General features: G+C 38.8%; 1 long non-coding RNA gene across 1 annotated transcript; it reads right to left on the bottom strand.

The window, feature by feature from the left end:
• Nucleotides 1-18,111: 18,111 nt before the first annotated feature.
• On the bottom strand, nt 18,112-18,765 carry LOC113470374. Its single transcript, XR_003393447.1, has 2 exons — nt 18,548-18,765; nt 18,112-18,297 (listed from the first exon to the last, which is right to left on the bottom strand). It is a non-coding gene; the product is annotated as an uncharacterized LOC113470374 (long non-coding RNA).
• Nucleotides 18,766-19,031: the final 266 nt, after the last annotated feature.

Raw genomic sequence — 19,031 nt, 5'->3', positions numbered from 1 at the left:
TTTTATTGATGTTGGAGGAGGGAGAGGGGAGGGAGGGGAAGAGAAGCAGGAGGGAGGGAAATGGGGAAAGAAAAAAGTAATCGAGTAAAGGTAAGAGGGAGGAAGATTGGAAAACTGAGAAGAGGACGAGGCGGAGGAGGCGGAGGAGGAGGAGGAGCAGGAGGAGGAGGAGGAGGAGAAAGAGATTGTAATATGGAAGAAGGGAGAGAGTGTACTTAATATAGAGGAAGGAAGAATTTAAAGGGGAGGAATTGAGGGAGGGAGTAAATTTTGAAGGCAGGAGGGATATATGAAAACAGAGAAGAGAGAGTAAGGAGGAGGGATCGAAAGGATAGTGTTGGAGGAAGGAGATAAGATGTAAAGGGGAGTAAGTAGTGAGTTGGGAGGAAGGAAGGACTGTAGAAGGAGGGAACGTAAGCTAGAGGTTCGGAAGGAGGGAAAGAATAGAGGGGAAGAGAGTGATTGTAAGATATTGGAGGAAGGAAGTAAAAGGATATAGGAAGGAGGGAGGGAATGAAGCAGAATTGTCTGCAGAAAGCACAGTCCCAAGGGAGATTGTCTACAGTTTTATTTCCAATATATTGCTTCTTACCTCCCCTCATCTCCCTTCTCCCCTCTCCTCCTTATCTCCTATTCCCCTCCCTCCTCCCTATCACCTCTTCCCCCTCCCCAGGGTGCTAAATGTGACCCATTTGTTTCTATTATCTGCGAAAGATTTAGTACAGAGACTTGTGCTATCGGTGTATTCCTAAAGGACATGGACAATTCCATATACGTATACATAATACATATTATGTATAAGTGTATATTATGTACTTATGTGGCATGTATAATGTAAATATAAATATACATAGTATGTTCTTACCTATGTGAAAGGTTCCCAATAGACTGATGCATACCGATTCCTACGATAGTGCACCTCATGTTGCAGTCAAAGTATTCAAAAATTGAAAACATTCCTTCTGAAAACTGGACTGGGATGTTGTCATATTTCAATGGTATTTACACGAGGCTTGTAGCTGGACTCCCTCGTGTAGTCCAGCCATATAACTGAAATGACGCCAGTGTGGTTTACAATCGAGCTCAAGACACATTGGGAGAACTTCCACAACCACACACCGTCACAGTACTGCTTCCATTGTTACAATTGAGGATAAGGAAAACGTTGAAAAACGAGCTCTGATAAAATTACAATACAATACACAGGATGAAGCACGTGAAGATTACAATGAAGATGGAGTAGTGAACAGTGTAGATGGAGTGGTTAAGCAATATATGGAGATAGAAGAGACTGAGGAAGAAATCGTGGAGGAAGAAGGATTCAGAGGAGAGGAAAGAGTGGCAATTAATCAAACCCTGGAAAGTTTTCATAATTCTGCCTGGCAAGACAATACAACTGTTGGAAGAGGTGCTAGAGCCAGGGCTGAAACTAAAGAAGGAACAACATGGTGAATACCACAGATACTTCGCCGTAAAACGTCTTTGGACAATCTTTATCCGGCATTTTACTAAAGAAGGGTTAATAGGTCTGGAAACTAAAAATGACTCTAAAGAAGGTTTAACCGATTATATTGAAACTGAAAAGGACAATCATGTAGAAAAAACAAAAAGGTAGCAAAATTTGCTACCGTACCAGTTTTCTCGAATCTGCCGCAATGTAGGTACAACTATGTACCTAAAAATAATTTTGTTCTTTTTAATAATTCCCAGATACTCGAGATAGGGCTGAAAAGTTCCTTCTTTCACCACAAACTAGTGCTCATGGAAAATATTAGGTACCTATATATATCTCCGAGAATATTGAAGTTAAACATAAAAGGAGGCAAAGTAAAAGTTGTTTCAATTGAAGGAACAGCTCGATAGCATGATTGAGTTTTCAAATCAAAAGACTTTCGTGGGGGAACATAATATTTTAAGCCCCTCAAAGGGGAAGCTCGTTGTAAAAACGATCCTTGGTACCGTTTTAGTTCGGGTATATATTGTTCAAACATAAACAAAGTTCTGTAAAGTTTGTTTTCTGCATAATAGAAGAAAACTTAAATCAATAATAAACATCACCTTTTGTAAATTGTGTACGGGCGGCTGGCGTGTTTTAGTACCTGGGGGTTTGGAATTCTGAAGAGGAGGAAGGCGAGAGGGATGAAGTTGTGCAGCTTTGTTGAAAAGTGATGCAAAAGTGTTCAGAGTTATTGAACAACAGGCTCGTGCTCCATATGAAATGCAATTTTCACTGCACAAAGGTTATGACTTAGAGGAACACAACCTTTAAAAACATTCCACTACCATGATAGTTGCTGTGATGTCAAAATTTGCGTTGTTAATGTGCGAAGTTGTAATGTTGCGTCATAGGCATATGCTAGGGACCTTAAAACAAAGTAGTAATCGCCGATATTGAAATAAAACCTTTTCGGCTATAAGATATAGTGAATGTCTTTCGTGTTAGCTAAGATAATAGATGCCAAGATGCCTTTGAATAATTGGAGGTGTAGTTCATTGTCTTTCATATGAACAAATGTGGTTCGGCGTGCTCCGTCGATTATTCTTGTTTGTAGCGGGCAATAGGAGGGAGGTATAGGGTGAGGAAAAAGGAGGTGTACGCAACACTCCGTTCTACTTCACTGGATCAGTTCGCATAGTAGGTAGGTAGATGTTTCAATAAAACAGAAGCAATACATCCTAGACTACCAGACTGCATACAATGTATACCTAAGCTATACATACATCTACATACACATAAACCCCTGGTACTAATCACGCAAAAACACGAAACTAGTTACCTGAGTACAAAATAGTTCTTTTTTTCTCTCCCTCCCCCTCTTCTTCTTCTCTCCCTCCTCTCTTTTTTTTCGAGTTTCAAAGGCTTCAAGGTTTGAAGAGCAATTAGTTCACCTCTCTCCTTCCTTTTCTTCTTCTTCTCCCCCTCCCCTCTCCTTATTAGTAGAGGGTGTATTTATCTCCTTTCTCTCCTTCAAATTTTCAGAACCTCACTGACACGGTGACGTCACCATATTGAACCCTATCACTAATCTCAGATTATTAGGAGATTCATCCTGACTCGAAATCTGCAAGAATAGTTGAACAGCATATATATCGCAGTCATTTAACTTATCATTTGAACCATTTCTATTTAAAACATAAACAATATAATAATGCGATGATATGTAACCTCTCCTCCATAATTGAGATGGCAGCTCATGGAAGAAGTAAATTCTTATGGATTAGGTACCTATTTGTATCAGGTATTATCTTCAGGTAATCCGACCAAACCAGATGTTAATCTTCAAACACTTCGACAATTTATTGACAGTCTAAAACTCTAATGTTGGATTTCACCAATATTTTTTTATTTGTATTTATTAAAGTGTTCTAACAACACCAGTACCTATTTAATATTTATTTATTCAGTCCTTAGAACTCCTGTTAAGCTAACAGCCAGTTAAGGTCCATTTAATTTGTATTGGCTTAACTCGGCTGTTAAGCTAGGCTGTTGGAGGCTGAAAAGAAGGTTGGTGAAATCGGCTATAAAAGTCTAAATGGACATTCAATCTCTTGATGGATTCACAATAGGTAGGTGATTTTATCTTTCGAATTATTCTAAAGATTATTGGTATTGGTATTGGTAAAGGTAGGGCCATCGGCTTTAATAAACGCCCTTGGTCACTGCGACCTGGTTAGATCTTTTGTGACATTCCCTTTATTTTTTCCTAGAAGAGCCCTAGACTTCTTACGAAGGCCAGGGTTCTTTTAGAACTGATGTCTTTAGGTGTTATAATCATCCTTGAGAAGTAGGTATATCAGTCGTTTGTGAGAGGCAACACCACAATAGGTAATTTCATCTTTCGAATTATTCTAAAGATAATTGAAAGCGAAGTCTGAGGAAAGTGTTTTATTAAGTTCTCTATTCTTCTAACCCTGTACTTCGCCTCGTTCCTCGTATTACCTGCAGTGTGTTAGCCGCACTCTTGCATATTGCATACACAAGCACATTATTATGGCAAAACTTTTTTTTCTTCTCTCCTGGCGGAGTTATGTTCATGCTTCTAACATTACACAAGTATATGGGAGATGGGATAAAAAAAGTATAATATAGACTCCGGGAATACCTATATGAGTTAATGTTGATGTTTTTCCCCTGTAAACTTGGATGATTTATGAGATGCCAACCTAATGTGGAATAGTACTACTTGCTTTTATTAACCCAACGGGTGGCGGGAGGGCGGGAGATTTTTGATGCTGAAGTCGCTGTAATGTCTCTAGGCAGAGTGTTTCAGTGGATGAGGACTTGGAGAAGTCTTCATCCAATCATCTAAGTTTAACAGGGGAATCAAACACATTCCCAGAAAGTCCTTATTCTCCCCCTCCCATACCTCGAGGAAAATGAAGTCTTCAAAGGTTGATTGTGTATTAGGGGTGTATTTTTACACAATGTATATTTCGTACGAACCCGATAGTCTGTCCCTGTTAGCTTGAGAATATTGGATCTGAAAAAAGGTACAAGCGTACTGGTCTATATTGGTACATAGGTGGACTTTTTTCAGCAGTACTCTCCAGTAACAATATCCACAGTACTTTTTGTACATCTTCAAGTGGGGGAAATTTATAAAAATTCAGATCTTTTTCTGGAATAGAGTAGGTACTGTTCGTAGAAAATGACTCTCATTTTGTTTATTTATTAAATGTCATGTACTTATACCTACCTACCTACCAAACTAAGACTTTATTGAAAAAAAAAGAATAAAAGCCAACGTTGGAAGCAATTTTTGCTCCCTCCATGACGTGGCATGACGATACGGTTTGACTTTTTTTGTTATAATTAATTTCAATTTTAGTGTTCATATTTTCTTTGTTTTGTTTTAACTCAATTACCTATGTCACATTTGAATCTATTATTGGAATTATTTGTAATATCTTCTAAATCTTCTTCAGATTTATTATTGTGATCCATTTGCTTCTATTTGAACTGAAGAAGAGTTGTGAGATGTACAAGTATTGAAGTATGTCAGCAGGCGTGGGCGATGAAACTAAGGAAGAGCCAATCAAATTCCTTCCTTTGCGGTGAAAGTTTGTGTTCCGGACACAAGGTGGTTGTGATCCATTTGCTTCTATTTGAACTGAAGAAGAGTTGTGAGATGTACAAGTATTGAAGTATGTCAGCAGGCGTGGGCGATGAAACCAAGGAAGAGCCAATCGAATTCCTTCCTTTGCGGTGAAAGTTTGTGTTCCGGACACAAGGTGAATAAAGTTCAATATGGAAAGAGGGCAAAGATAAAGGAGAACCAAGTGAATACCCGTGTATACCTCCCACAATTTTATTTTCATTGCTTTCTGTGGCCAAATCATACCACCATCTTATCTGCCCACCTTCAGGACAAGAAAACGTGCTTCTCTTCACTTTGTGTGAACATTTTGGGTCTTATTACCTACATTATAAATACAATAACAAAAGTAGTTAGGTAAGAAAACTGTTGTTAAAGTGCACGATTAAAATTTCATGGAAACACATAAGAAGCAGAACCGTAACCATTATACGTTATGGTAGAAACTTATAGTTTTGTGGTGCTGGAAAGCATCTTATTCCTCCCCAATTTCCCACGTGTTCCCTGAGTTCTGTAAGTTGTAAACCAAACACAATTACGAAATGTACATTCCAGGAGAGTGGGTAGTTGGGTTTGGGTACCTATATCTTGTATACTGATATTAAAACCGCAATAATTTTGCTCTCCGGAAATAGGAATCAACGTCAGACGATAACGAATTTCAAATTGCAGGTGTTTTCAAACTTTTTCAGATAGGTATAAAGGCATTTATTATCGTACTTTTTAAGCTGGTTAGATCTTTTGTGACATTCCCTTTATTTTTTCCTAGAAGAGCCCTAGACTTCTTACGAAGGCCAGGGTTCTTTTAGGACTGATGTCTTTGACTTCTATAGGTGTTATAATCATCCTTGAGAAGTATATCAGTCGTTTGTGAGAGGCAACACCACAATAGGTAATTTTATCTTTCGAATTATTCTAAAGATAATTGAAAGCGAAGTCTGAGGAAAGTCTTTTATTATGTTCTCTATACTTCTAACCCAGTGTACTTCGCCTCGTTACTCGTATTACCTGCAGTGTGTTAGCCGCACTCTTGCATATTGCATACACAAGCACATTATTATGGCAAAACTTTTTTTTTCTTCTCTCCTGGCGGAGTTATGTTCATGCTTCTAACATTACACAAGTATATGGGAGATGGGATGAAAAAAAGTATAATATAGACTCCGGGAATACCTATGTATATGAGTTAATGTTGATGTTTTTCCCCTGTAAACTTGGATGATTTATGAGATGCCAACCTAATGTGGAATAGTAGGTACTACTTGCTTTTATTAACCCAACGGGTGGCAGGAGGGCGGGAGATTTTTGATGCTGAAGTCGCTGTAATGTCTCTTGGCAGAGTGTTTCAGTGGATGAGGACTTGGAGAAGTCTTCTACATCCAATCATCTAAGTTCAACAGGGGAATCAAACACATTCCCAGAACATAAACTCAAATCCTGAAAGGAATGGTGTACTTCATGATCTTGCTGTAAGTCACACCATGCAATTACTTGACTTGTAGCTTGGTGCAACATTGTTCTCTATAATGGATCCCAGGAATATGTGAAGAACTCTTATCCCCTTAAAAAAGCTTTCCAAGAAATTCAAGATCAACAGATAAACCATGATAGTGACATAACGAGCTGAACCGTCCTTTCTCTGGATGTATACATGCATCTTGTTAGTGAAGTTGATATGTCTCAGACGGTATTCCGAGAATTTTCTCAGAATTTGATGTAGGTATCCGGAGGAAAATCAATTTCCCCAACTGTCGCGTGTCTTGTGTCGCTTCGGGTGGTAAGGAAGAAATATCAAAACCCACAACGCAACCTTTCCAAAGCGGCTTGTCACACTTCATATTTATGATGGCAGATTCAGGATAAATCAAATGTTCAGTATTACGAATAAGTGGGCAGTTACAGTGTAGGTAGACACCGTGTCTACCCACTATGCTGGGGCTCCTATGCTGGGATTTGCCGGGCTAGATTTTGATATTTGAGGATTGGGATATACTTGATAGACGGGTCAATTCGGGGTTTAACCTAATCCTGAGAGAATTCGATGTGGTAAAACCCACTTTTTAGTCCTCTATAATGGATCCCAGGAATATGTGAAGAACTCTTATCCCCTTAAAAAAGCTTTCCAAGAAATTCAAGATCAACAGATAAACCATGGTAGTGACATAACGAGCTGAACCGTCCTTTCTCTGGATGTATCTATGTACATCTTGTTAGTGATGTTGATATGTCTCAGACGGTATTCCGAGAATTTTATCAGAATTTGATGTAGGTATCCGGAGGAAAATCAATTTCCCCAACTGTCGCGTGTCTTGTGTCGCTTCGGGTGGTAGGGAAGAAATATCAAAACCCACAACGCAACCTTTCCAAAGCGGCTTGTCACACTTCATATTTATGATGGCAGATTCAGGATAAATCAAATTTTCAGTACGAATAAGTGGGCAGTTACAGTGTAGGTAGACACCGTGTCTACCCACTATGCTGGGGTTTACCAAGTTGGATTTTGATATTGAGGATTGGGATATACTTGATAGACCGGTCAATTCGGGGTTGAACTTAATCCTGAGAGAATTCGATGTGGTAAAACCCACTTTTTAGTTGCACAACTTCTCTGCTTTAGCACAAAATTCCCAATTTCGGACACAGAACTTAACACAGAAGGACACCCGTAAAGATCTCCTTCGGAGCGTGTGGTGTCTAGGAGTTTTTATCAGCGATCCCAAATTTTTCAACCACCAGATTTGCCAATAATAAGGAAATTAGCACACAAAAGAAGAAGACGAAGAAGAACAGAAAGGAGAAGAAACAAGAACAATACGAAGAGGACACCAAGAGAAGTAAATGAAGAACGTATGCTCTCACGATTCTAGAACACGCATCATCTTCCGTTCAGCCACCACACGTAAAAACATCATTTTCATCTTCATCCCTTTAGTTGGAACGGACAGGTATTGAAAGAACAGAAGGATTGCTTTTGTTTTCGGGGAAAAATGTGAACGAACAAAATTCAGGACGCAGACTGCATCGAGAAAGATCAATGTCTTGGCAGATTACCAAGCTTTTGATACACAATTTACTAATGAGACTTTCCCCGACGAGCTTATTTACCTCTCTATATTTACCTCTATATATATATGTACCTCTAAATTTATCTGTATATTTCCCCCTCCTCACTATTTACCTCTATGTTTACCCCTCTATATTTACCTCGAGCTTATTTACCCCGATACCTGGAGGCGGTGCAGTTTCATTTATTTCCCGAGACTCGAAAATGACGTGGGGTCCCGCTCACTTTCCGAGTTTCCTGCCGAAATGGCACGTGGAAAATGTGATGGAACTTTGAGGGCTTTTCTGAGGTTCATTACGGGCAGCGATCCGAATTGCTATCACGTTTTCCACAGTCTATTGAAAGCAGAGACATCACAGATCACAGGGTTCATAAGAGGTTGCCAAATCTATCCGATTTGCAGTGATACCAGAAATGAGTCAAGACATCCTCACAAACCTGGCTCTCTGAAATACCAAAACAATCTTCGTTGAGCCGCCAACATTTACCGCAGACACAATAAATTAATATTCTTTTATTGATGTTTGTTTGTGGCATTCGCCTGTTCTTTCATTTCTTTCTGTCACACCCCTTTCAGTGCTGACTCCTGTTTTGGTGTTTTGACACACTCAGTGGCTAAATACGCTAATAGAAAGATGTGTCCATACATGGCCTACGGCCGTCGATCGACATCGTGTCGACGAAAGCCGCGTCCACACTGCCTCGATTACAAAGATTCACCTCTTCGATCGGTGGCCGTCGACTATATGTGGACACACCTTTTCAAGATTTTCTTTGTCCTTTTAAGCGCTAGGTCACGGGTTTGTTCTCGGAACGGCTCATTTTCTCCTATCCTATCCTCTTTTTCTCTTTGATTTGGGGCTGAAACTAAAGAAGGAACAACATGGTGAATACCACAGATACTTCGCCGTAAAACGTCTTTGGACAATCTTTATCCGGCATTTTACTACAGAAGGGTTAATAGGTCTGGAAGAAGGGTCAGAGATAGAAATTAAAAATGACTCTAAAGAAGGTTTAACCGATTATATTGAAACTGAAAAGGACAATCATGTAGAAAAAACAAATAGGTAGCAAAATTTGCTACCGTACCAGTTTTCTCGAATCTGCCGCAATGTAGGTACGACTATGTACCTAAAAATAATTTTGTTCTTTTTAATACTTCCCAGATACTCCAGATAGGGCTGAAAAGTTCCTTCTTTCACCACAAACTAGTGCTCATGGAAAATACTATTCATTCGCCTGTTTTTTCTCCTTTTTATTTTGATTTCGGAATTTGTGTTCTGACAATACGGAACACATGTAGAGGTAGATTGTGAATTCCGAATTCTTTTGTACTCTCGAGAGCACTTTCCATTTCCATTCTGTTCTGGAAGGATTTTTTTTTTTTTGCGTGAGCATGACGCTTTTCTTCTCTCTTTTCCTCCGCATCCTCTTTTTATTTCCATGTGATTGTCATATTTAATATGAGAGAATAAATCTCGAATAATATTAGAGAATAATGTCTGACAGGACGAATATTTACGTCACCCTCACCCTTTTTTACATCATTCAGTTCATATTGAATGAGTGGTTTTCACTTTTTTTTGGTGCTTTGCCCTTTAGTATCTACTTTACCGACAGTTGAACAGCATTGATCCTCTTTGACTCTGGAATTTTATGGGGACTTGGTCACACTTTTGCCTATCAATATTTTGAAAATTATTATCAATAGGGAAATCGTTATTTATTTACACCCAAATATGACTATTATTGTGTAGGATGCATATTCTGAGGCCCGCCTTCACCAATAATGTAATTTGTTCTAGGTTTATTCGCAAACTTCAAAACGGATCTTTTCAAAAATGTCCCCAATGTTTTTCGGAATTCGTTCGCTTCTGTTTGCCATCGGACCATTGCTTAACTCCGCCTACAAAAGCCCACTCCGAGGCTTAGGTGTAGGGGCAAACAGCCCTAAAGGATGGGGTTAAGCTTCTACGAATCTTGCCATCGGACCAAAAACGTGTCTTCGCTTCCTCCAAGTGTTGGCAAAAGTGTGATCGTATTAATTTCACAGCAAGCACGTGTAGTTATGTGTGTTGCCCTCAGCAATAACATTAATGTATTACCAGGGAAGTTACGTCAGTAATACCTATTACATACATAATAAATATTATATCCAGAAACATATTAAACTATGCTATATCAACAAACCAGGATATCTACTTTCATGATATACAGCTCTTCGGTGCTACCAAAGGCCCGTTGCACACACACCGGTTTCCAATAGTGATCGGCACCGATCACCGATCGGCACCGATCACCGATCGGCGCGTCTGGCTAGGGGACGTTAAACAGAGAGAAGACTAGCGTCTGGCTGCTCTTTCGATTACAGTAGGTAGGTAGGTAGGTGGATTTTTTGTGATTTTTTTTTTTTTTTGTTAATTTTTTTTTTCTCCGTTCTACTTCACTGGATCAGTTCGCATAGTAGGTATAGGTAGATGTTTCAATAAAACAGAAGCAATACATCCTAGACTACCAGACTGCATACAATGTATACCTGGGCTATACATACATCTACATACACATAAACCCCTGGTACTAATCACGCAAAAACACGAAACTAGTTACCTGAGTACAAAATAGTTCTTTTTTTCTCTCCCTCCCCCTCTTGTTCTCTCCCTCCTCTCTTTTTTTCGAGTTTCAAAGGCTTCAAGGTTTGAAGAGCAATTAGTTCACCTCTCTCCTTCCTCTTCTTCTTCTTCTTCTTCTTCTTCTCCCCCTCCCCTCTTCTTATACTCCCCCTCCCATACCTCGAGGAAAATGAAGTCTTCAAAGGTTGATTGTGTATTAGGGGTGTATTTTTACACAATGTATAGTTCGTACGGACCGGATAGTCTGTCCCTGTTAGCTTGAGAATATTGGATCTGAAAAAAAAAAAGGTACAAACGTACAGTCCACGTCAACTGGGAAGTCCGATGAGAGGATTTCTGAATAGTTTTTTTTTTTTTTTTTTTTTTTTAGAAAACTCTAAAATGAAATGATCCCTCTTTCAAAGACCGGCTGATGTTTTTCAAATCAATGAACCAACATCTCTACAGAAAAAAAAAAAAATCGTTTGTTGTCAATATTTGTCACACAGAAGAGAACGAATTGTGACGCTGACGCTGATTGGAAAAGTCGTTTTAGTCGTTCATCACGAAAAAATAGTTTTACAAGACCTGTCCGAAGTGTTAAACAGCAGCTTACCTGCTGACTGCTACACATAGACTGCCACAACCGCAGTCCATTAGTCACCGAGTCAGCAAAACAAACTAGAGCAGCACCAACAAGCATTCCACAGCAGCTTTCGTCACACATTTTCAGCTTAACCTCATTTTCAAATTAATCTCGTTTCCACATTTATTTTCACCGCATATAATTTTGCGAGAATTCCCCTTCATATTATTGTGAACTTTTAGCATAACTTTTCCAGCAAAAAATTCCCTCTCTAAATCCACATCATATTTTACGTCTTTTTCTTTTCCACCTTCTACTCCTTGACGATGTTTTTCTCAAGTTTATATGCATTGAAACTCGCATGAGATTTTCTATAGATCCTACGCTTTCCGCCTCCTTCATCTACTCTTCCTTCTCCTCTTTCTCTACTTCCTCCACTATTTCCTCGACTTCCTTGCTCTCTTCTTTCTCAACATTCCTCCTCCACCTTCTCTTCTTCCTTCTCTTCATCCGTTTCGTTTTTCTTTTCTTCAGTTCTTATATACCTTTTGAAAACTTTTGGAGAGCAGTCTCTTTTTCTTCTCTCCCATCTTGCTTTTCATACCTTCCATACCAAGTCTGTGTATTACTCTTCCTGCTTTCATTTCTTTCTGTCACACCCCTTTCAGTGCTGACTCCTGTTTTGGTGTTTTGACACACTCAGTGGCTAAATACGCTAATAGAAATATGTATTCTGTCCATACATGGCCTACGGCCGTCGATCGACATCGTGTCGACGAAAGCCGCGTCCACATTGCCTCGATTACAAAGATTCACCTCTTCGATCGGTGGGCGTCGACTATGTGTGGACACACCTTTTCAAGATTTTCTTTGTCCTTTTAAGCGCTAGGTCACGGGTTTGTTCTCGGAACGGCTCGTTTTCTCCTATCCTGTCCTCTTTTTCTCTTTGATTTCGGAACGATAAGACTCCGTTTTACAGGGATGACCTCAATCAAACCTCTTGAGAGAAAAAGGACTTTTCCGTCAGAAATATGACCAGAAATGATGTACGTATTTGTGATTATGTCAGTGTGTATTGTGAAAATTAAGTTTCTCCTTGTCTGTGAAATTTCACCTGGAAATACCGAAAGGGCTGAATTATCTTTCTCTTTCTTATTCCCTCCTTCTCTTCTCTCTCTCTCTCTCTCTCTCTCTCTCTCTCTCGTTAAAAAAGTTTATTTTTCTTTGGTTGGCATCAGAGTGGAGAATGTAGATTTTATGATAATACAGAGTCGTACATCTAGATTTGTTGTGACGTGTATAAATACACCTCTGACGTATAAATATACCCCTGATTATTATTCACATTAGAAGAAACCGTTTTATTTATACTTTTTTTTATTTATACTTTCTTTTTCTTTTTTAGAGGAAATTTCAAAATAATATATAAAAACGTAAGACAGTACCTAATGAACTTTCGTCTAAGGACTACTGTATTACAAGTTTTTAGCTGAATTTCCTTTAGGGATGCGCTACTCATTTTTCGACAAAGTCACGACTATGGGTCAGGGTGGGTTTTTTTGTGGGTACACCATTGGGACTCTTACAATGTCAAAGGAGGCAAAACATGATGACAAATAAAGAGATAAAGTTTGATCAAGGGTGGAGTTAATGCCTACCGGTTGGAGCTTCGAACTCTTGACGTTTGCGCCCCTCCCTGCACCCTTGATGATATATTCTCGCCCATTTTTTGATGTTTCTCCATTTTAGAAAGTCAGGTTAATAATGGGGGAGTGAGGTGTGAATTAAAGTCTTTTCAATAAAGGTAATGCTTACTTGTTAATCAACGAGCTATTTTTTGACGAGTGCGCACCCAAAGGTCATCGGACTTCCCAGTTGAAGTGGACTGTACTGGTCTATATACTGGTACATAGGTGGACTTTTTTCAGCAGTACTCTCTCCAGTAACAATATCCACAGTACTTTTTGTACAAATAAAGGGGAAATTTATCAAAATTCAGATCTTTTTCTGGAATATAGGTACTGTTCGTAGAAAATGATTCTCATTTTATTTATTTATTAAATGTCATGTCGGGTTCGATTCCCGCCCGGGGCGGATTTTATCCTGATGGGATAATGTTCGTTCTCGGAACGGCTGGCTTTCTCCTATCCTGTGTTTCTTCGATTTCGGGACGATAACCTCTTGAAAAAAAAATCAATAAAGGTAGAACTAGCACACTCTGTATAGCAGATACAAAAAGACATCTTTTCTTTATTCTGCTATCGCCATTCGGCGAAAGCTAAAGCCGCTACAACAACAACAACAACCGATCGGCGCGTGTGCAAGGTCCCCATTCCGACGTGTGCTTCACTACCGGTAAATCGGTCGTCCAAAACCGGTGTGTGTGCAACGGGCCAAAGGCTACTATTGGCCATATGGATGAAGTTTTATTTGCCAAAGGGCCGGACGTTGAAGTTAAAAATCAGCCAGTCAGACTGCTAAATCCAATATAAGAAACCTAATTTAAGCTGGTGTTATTTCTGAACCAATTATTGTATAGAGGCCTTTTTTTTCTGTCGATGAAGTTCCAGTTACCTCACTGGACCACTTTTTTTAGTTTGTGGGCGATTTCTTGAGTTTCTCTTCCACATTTCCCTGACTAGGTATGCTGCACTAAGTCGTCTACTGAAGTGACTAGGTATGCTGCACTAAGTCGTCTACTGAAGTGACTAGGTATGCTGCACCAAGTCGTCTACTGAAGTGACTAGGTATGCTGCACTAAGTCGTCTACTGAAGTGACTAGGTATGCTGCACTAAGTCGTCTACTGAAGTGACTAGGTATGCCGCACTAAGTCGTCTACTGAAGTGACTAGGTATGCTGCACTAAGTCGTATACTGAAGTGACTAGGTATGCTGCACTAAGTCGTCTACTGAAGTGACTAGGTATGCTGCACTAAGTCGTCTACTGAAGTGACTAGGTATGCTGCACTAAGTCGTCTACTGAAGTGAGCATGTGAGTTCAGAGTTGTGAGAGACGAGGGCTATCTGACTTTCTCTAACTTTTCCCAATTCTATTTGGGGTCGGCGTTCTTTCGAGGGCTTTACGAAGAACTATACTACTTTACGTTTTGCACTTGGAACCATTTCATCTAGAGCCACCACTGAGAGACGAGGGCTATCTGACTTTCTCTAACTTTTCCCAATTCTATTTGGGGTCGGCGTTCTTTCGAGGGCTTCACGAAGAACTATACTACCTACTTTACGTTTTGCACTTGGAACCATTTCATCTAGAGCCACCTCTCTAACTTTTCCCAATTCTATTTGGGGTCGGCGTTCTTTCGAGGGCTTCACGAAGAACTATACTACTTTACGTTTTGCACTTGGAATCATTTCATCTAGAGCCACCAGCCACCACTGACTGTGTTACTGCTGACTTCTTTACTATTCAATTAAAATTTATAAGCCAAACACACAAACACCGTTCTGCACATGCAAACATGAACCCAATGGTCTCGCTCGATTGATTCATTGATTTTCTCTTCCATACATATCCCAAGCAATTCCTTATATTGCATACGTTCCATGTACTTGATATTGAATAAGTTCCACCATAAGCCAAACACACAAACACCGTTCTGCACATGCAAACATGAACCCAATGGTCTCGCTCGATTGATTCATTGATTTTCTCTTCCATACATATCCCAAGCAATTCCTTATATTGCATACGTTCCATGTACTTGATATTGAATAAGTTCCACTAGTATCGTAAATAGCCAGGTGCAAAGTGATAAAGTACAACTTAATTAGAAACCATAGTGCACAGCAACTGCACAAGTCACTGACTAGTAACTATAGTAGTCAGGAGTAAGGAGGCTCATTGCAGTAGGTAGTAGGTGCATTACAAGTTTTTAGCTAAATTGCATTACAAGTTTTTAGCTACTGCATTACAAGTTTTTAGCTAATAGTGCACAGCAACAGCACAAGTCACTGACTAGTAGTCAGAGCTAAGGAGGCTCTGATATTGCAGTACTACTAGTACTAGTAAAAACCATAGTGCACAGCAACAGCACAAGTCACTGACTAGTAGTCAGAGCTAAGGAGGCTCTGATATTGCAGTACTACTAGTACTAGTAAAAACGTAAGACAGTACCTAATGAACTTTCGTCTAAAGACAACTGTATTACAAGTTTTTAGCTGAATTTCCTTTAGGGATGCGCTATTCATTTTTCGACAAAGTCACAACTATGGGTCAGGGTTGGGTTTTTTGTGGGTACCTACACCTTTGGGACTCTTACAATGTCAAAGGTGGCAAAATATGATGACAAATAAAGAGATAAAGTTTGATCAAGGGTGGAGTTAATACCTACCGGTTGGAGCTTCGAACTCTTGACGTTTGCGCGCCTCCCTGCACCCTTGATGGTTATTCTCGCCCATTTTTTTTTATGTTTCTCCATTTTAGAAAGTCAGGTTAATAATGGGGGAGTGAGATGTGAATTAAAGTCTTTTCACTAAAGGTAGGACTAGCACACTCAACAGCAGCAACAACTTGAACCAGTAGTTGTTGGTTGATTAATTAGCACTCTTATTCACTCTAACGAAACTTTTTTTTTTTAAAATCTGAAATTGAAGTGATTTTTTCTGACTTCCTCGTATGTATTTTGATTCTAAATGATGAGTGATATGATCATTACACACACGCGTATAGTTACCTGGGTCTGAGTACAAAAAATTTAGGTTGTATGGTCATAGTAACGGTTTAGGATTTACCTTCACTTTAATGTCTAAAAGTAAATATAGGAAATCTCTATCAAATAGTAAGTTAGAGCTATTAGTTCCTCTTACCTCTAACTAATCTTTGGTCTATTTTTATTGTTTTACCTCGTTGAATCGACATGGATATTCCAATGTTTAAACCTTTAAATGTTTGAAACATCATCAGACTAATCAATAAATTACTCGTATAAAATACCTGTTCGTAAGTCACTTAATTTTTCTCTAGTGAACCTATAATATTACCTATTACATATTTCCTCTATTAGTTCCTCTTACCTCTACTAATCTTTGGTCTATTTTTATTGTTTTACCACGTTGAATCGACATGGATATTGAAATGGTTCAATTTAAACCTTTAAATGTTTGAAACATCATCAGACTAATCAATAAATTACTCATTACCTGTTCGTAAGTCACTTAATTTTTCTCTAGTGAACCTATAATATTACCTATTACATATTTCCTATTTTTGAAAGGGTATAGGCAAAGAAAGTAGAATATTCCCTACAGTTTTCCGTTGTTTCCGTTCTATGTTTGGTCAAAAGATCCACTGTAGAGTGTAACTGTGTAGATTTCCTAAGGTCTACAAACAATCCAATGTTAGGTTCCTCAATTTGAGTGCAGCCATAAATCGCTTACTCAAATTAAACAATGAAACATTCTGCACATCCTTGACATTTTCCATGGGAAGAATCATCATCAAATTTTGCGACATGATTGCAGATATGATCTCTATGCTATATCTCAATTCAATTCTAAGCTCGTAGTGTTCACGAGGGTATAGGCAAAGAAAGTAGAATATTCCCTACAGTTTTCCGTTGTTTCCGTTCTATGTTTGGTCAAAAGATCCACTGTAGAGTGTAGCTGTGTAGATTTCCTAAGGTCTACAAACAATCCAATGTTACGTTCCTCAATTTGAGTGCAGCCATATATCGCTTACTCAAACTAAACAATGAAACATTCTGCACATCCTTGACATTTTCCATGGGAAGAATCATCATCAAATTTCGCGACATGATTGCAGATATATAGGAATTTCATTCATTAGATCTACTTCGCACTCTAATCATCTCGTACTCTCAAGTTCATTGATAAAAATCTTCATGTCCACTACTATGATCTCGTGGATCACTATGCTATATCTCAATTCAATTCTAAGCTCGTAGTGTTCACATAATACTCGTACCTAGAGTGTTGATATTCTATTCTATTCTATTCTTGATGACAATTATGTGACTGAGATGTAAATTATGAAGTGCCGTACACACCATGAATTGAATTCGAATAGAATCAGATTCAATGATGATCTCATCAAAATGTGATGTCATGGTGTACAAAAGAACCCCACTGTAGCTCAGAGTTTGGACTCGTAATCCAGGGGACTGGGGTTCGATTCTCAGTAGCGACATGGAAATTTAGTAGCGTCATATTGAGGAGGACATTTGTAAAAGCTTTGAACACATGAATAGGTTTTGCAGAGTGTTCCACCAATAGGAAGCTAAACTTGGGTTTTATTGACAGTATAAGGTAGGTAGATATATAGCTTCTCAAATGAAAGGTGAAATGGAGAGGTCAATTCAGCATGTTAGATGTTACTCCCAACTCCTATCATTCCATAACTGAAGCGTCATATTGAGGAGGACATTTGTAAAAGCTTTGAACACATGAATAGGTTTTGCAGAGTGTTCCACCAATAGGAAGCTAAACTTGGTTTTATTGACAGTATAGGTAGGTAGATATAGCTTCTCAAATGAAAGGTGAAATGGAGAGGTCAATTCAGCATGTTAGATGTTACTCCCAACTCCTATCATTCCATAACTGGTAGAAGTCGTTAGTAGGTACTCACAAATCCACCGACATAGATCCAATATGTCTTGTTGATAGGCACCACAATTTCAGCTACTTGAAGAAGAGTCACCTCCACGGATGTGTGTAGGACTATACCACCTCCAAATCGTCCTGTCACTTGTCGCCAGATGTTGCTTTACGCAGACCAAAGTCCTCTATACATGTAGAATGAATCTTATCTTCAACTTCAATGACTTCCCTCAAGCAAATAAAACTCAAACACAATTTGACTGTGATCACTATAAAACAAATGGGGTTTATTTATACTTTATAATAAACAGAATACAAGTTTACACAACTGGAAAATAGCAATTTTCCTTCGGAAAGGTCCTGAAAAACCTCACTTTCAGCTTTCCAATTTTCTCAATTTTCTTTTCTTCAAGCAAATAAAACTCAAACACAATTTGACTGTGATCACTATGAAACAAATGGGGTTTATTTATACTTTACAAGAAACACAATACAATTTACACAACTGGAAAATAACAATTTTCCTTCGGAAAAGTCCTGAAAAACCTCACTTTCAGTCTTCCAATTTTCTCAATTTTCTTTTCTTCTCTAATTTTCCTTCGGAAAGGTCCTGAAAAACCTCACTTTCAGCTTTCCAATTTTCTCAATTTTCTTTTCTTTCCTAAAATTTTCTAGCTTCAGATTTTCGCTCCGAAAAAAACCGCATCACAACGAGCACAAAATAAGATCTCGAATTCTACCAAAAGTAGAAATCGTGAATGTAAAACCAAAAATGTAAACAAGGTTTTTGAACCCGGTAAAATTCAAAATCTATACAAATAAAACTATTCCTGTTCGTGACAGGATGTGCGGGTTCGATTCCCGCCCGGGGCGGATTTTATCCTGATGGGATAATGTTCGTTCTCGGAACGGCTGGCTTTTTCCTATCCTGTGTTTCTTCTCTCTTCGATTTCGGGACGATAAGACCATAGCAGTTACAGTTCCCTCTGTCAAACATCTTATAAAAATTAAGTTTCCCCTTGTCTGTGAAATTTCACCTGGAAATACCGAAAGGGCTGAATTATCTTTCTCTTTCTACTTTCTTTTTCTTTTTTAGAGGAAAT

Source organism: Diaphorina citri, unplaced genomic scaffold (genome assembly GCF_000475195.1).
Source record: "Diaphorina citri unplaced genomic scaffold, Diaci psyllid genome assembly version 1.1 scaffold1543, whole genome shotgun sequence".
In the NCBI taxonomy this organism is placed as follows: domain Eukaryota; kingdom Metazoa; phylum Arthropoda; class Insecta; order Hemiptera; family Psyllidae; genus Diaphorina; species Diaphorina citri.
The sequence above is the reverse complement of the archived record's forward strand: the minus strand, read 5'-3'. Positions and strand labels throughout refer to the sequence as shown.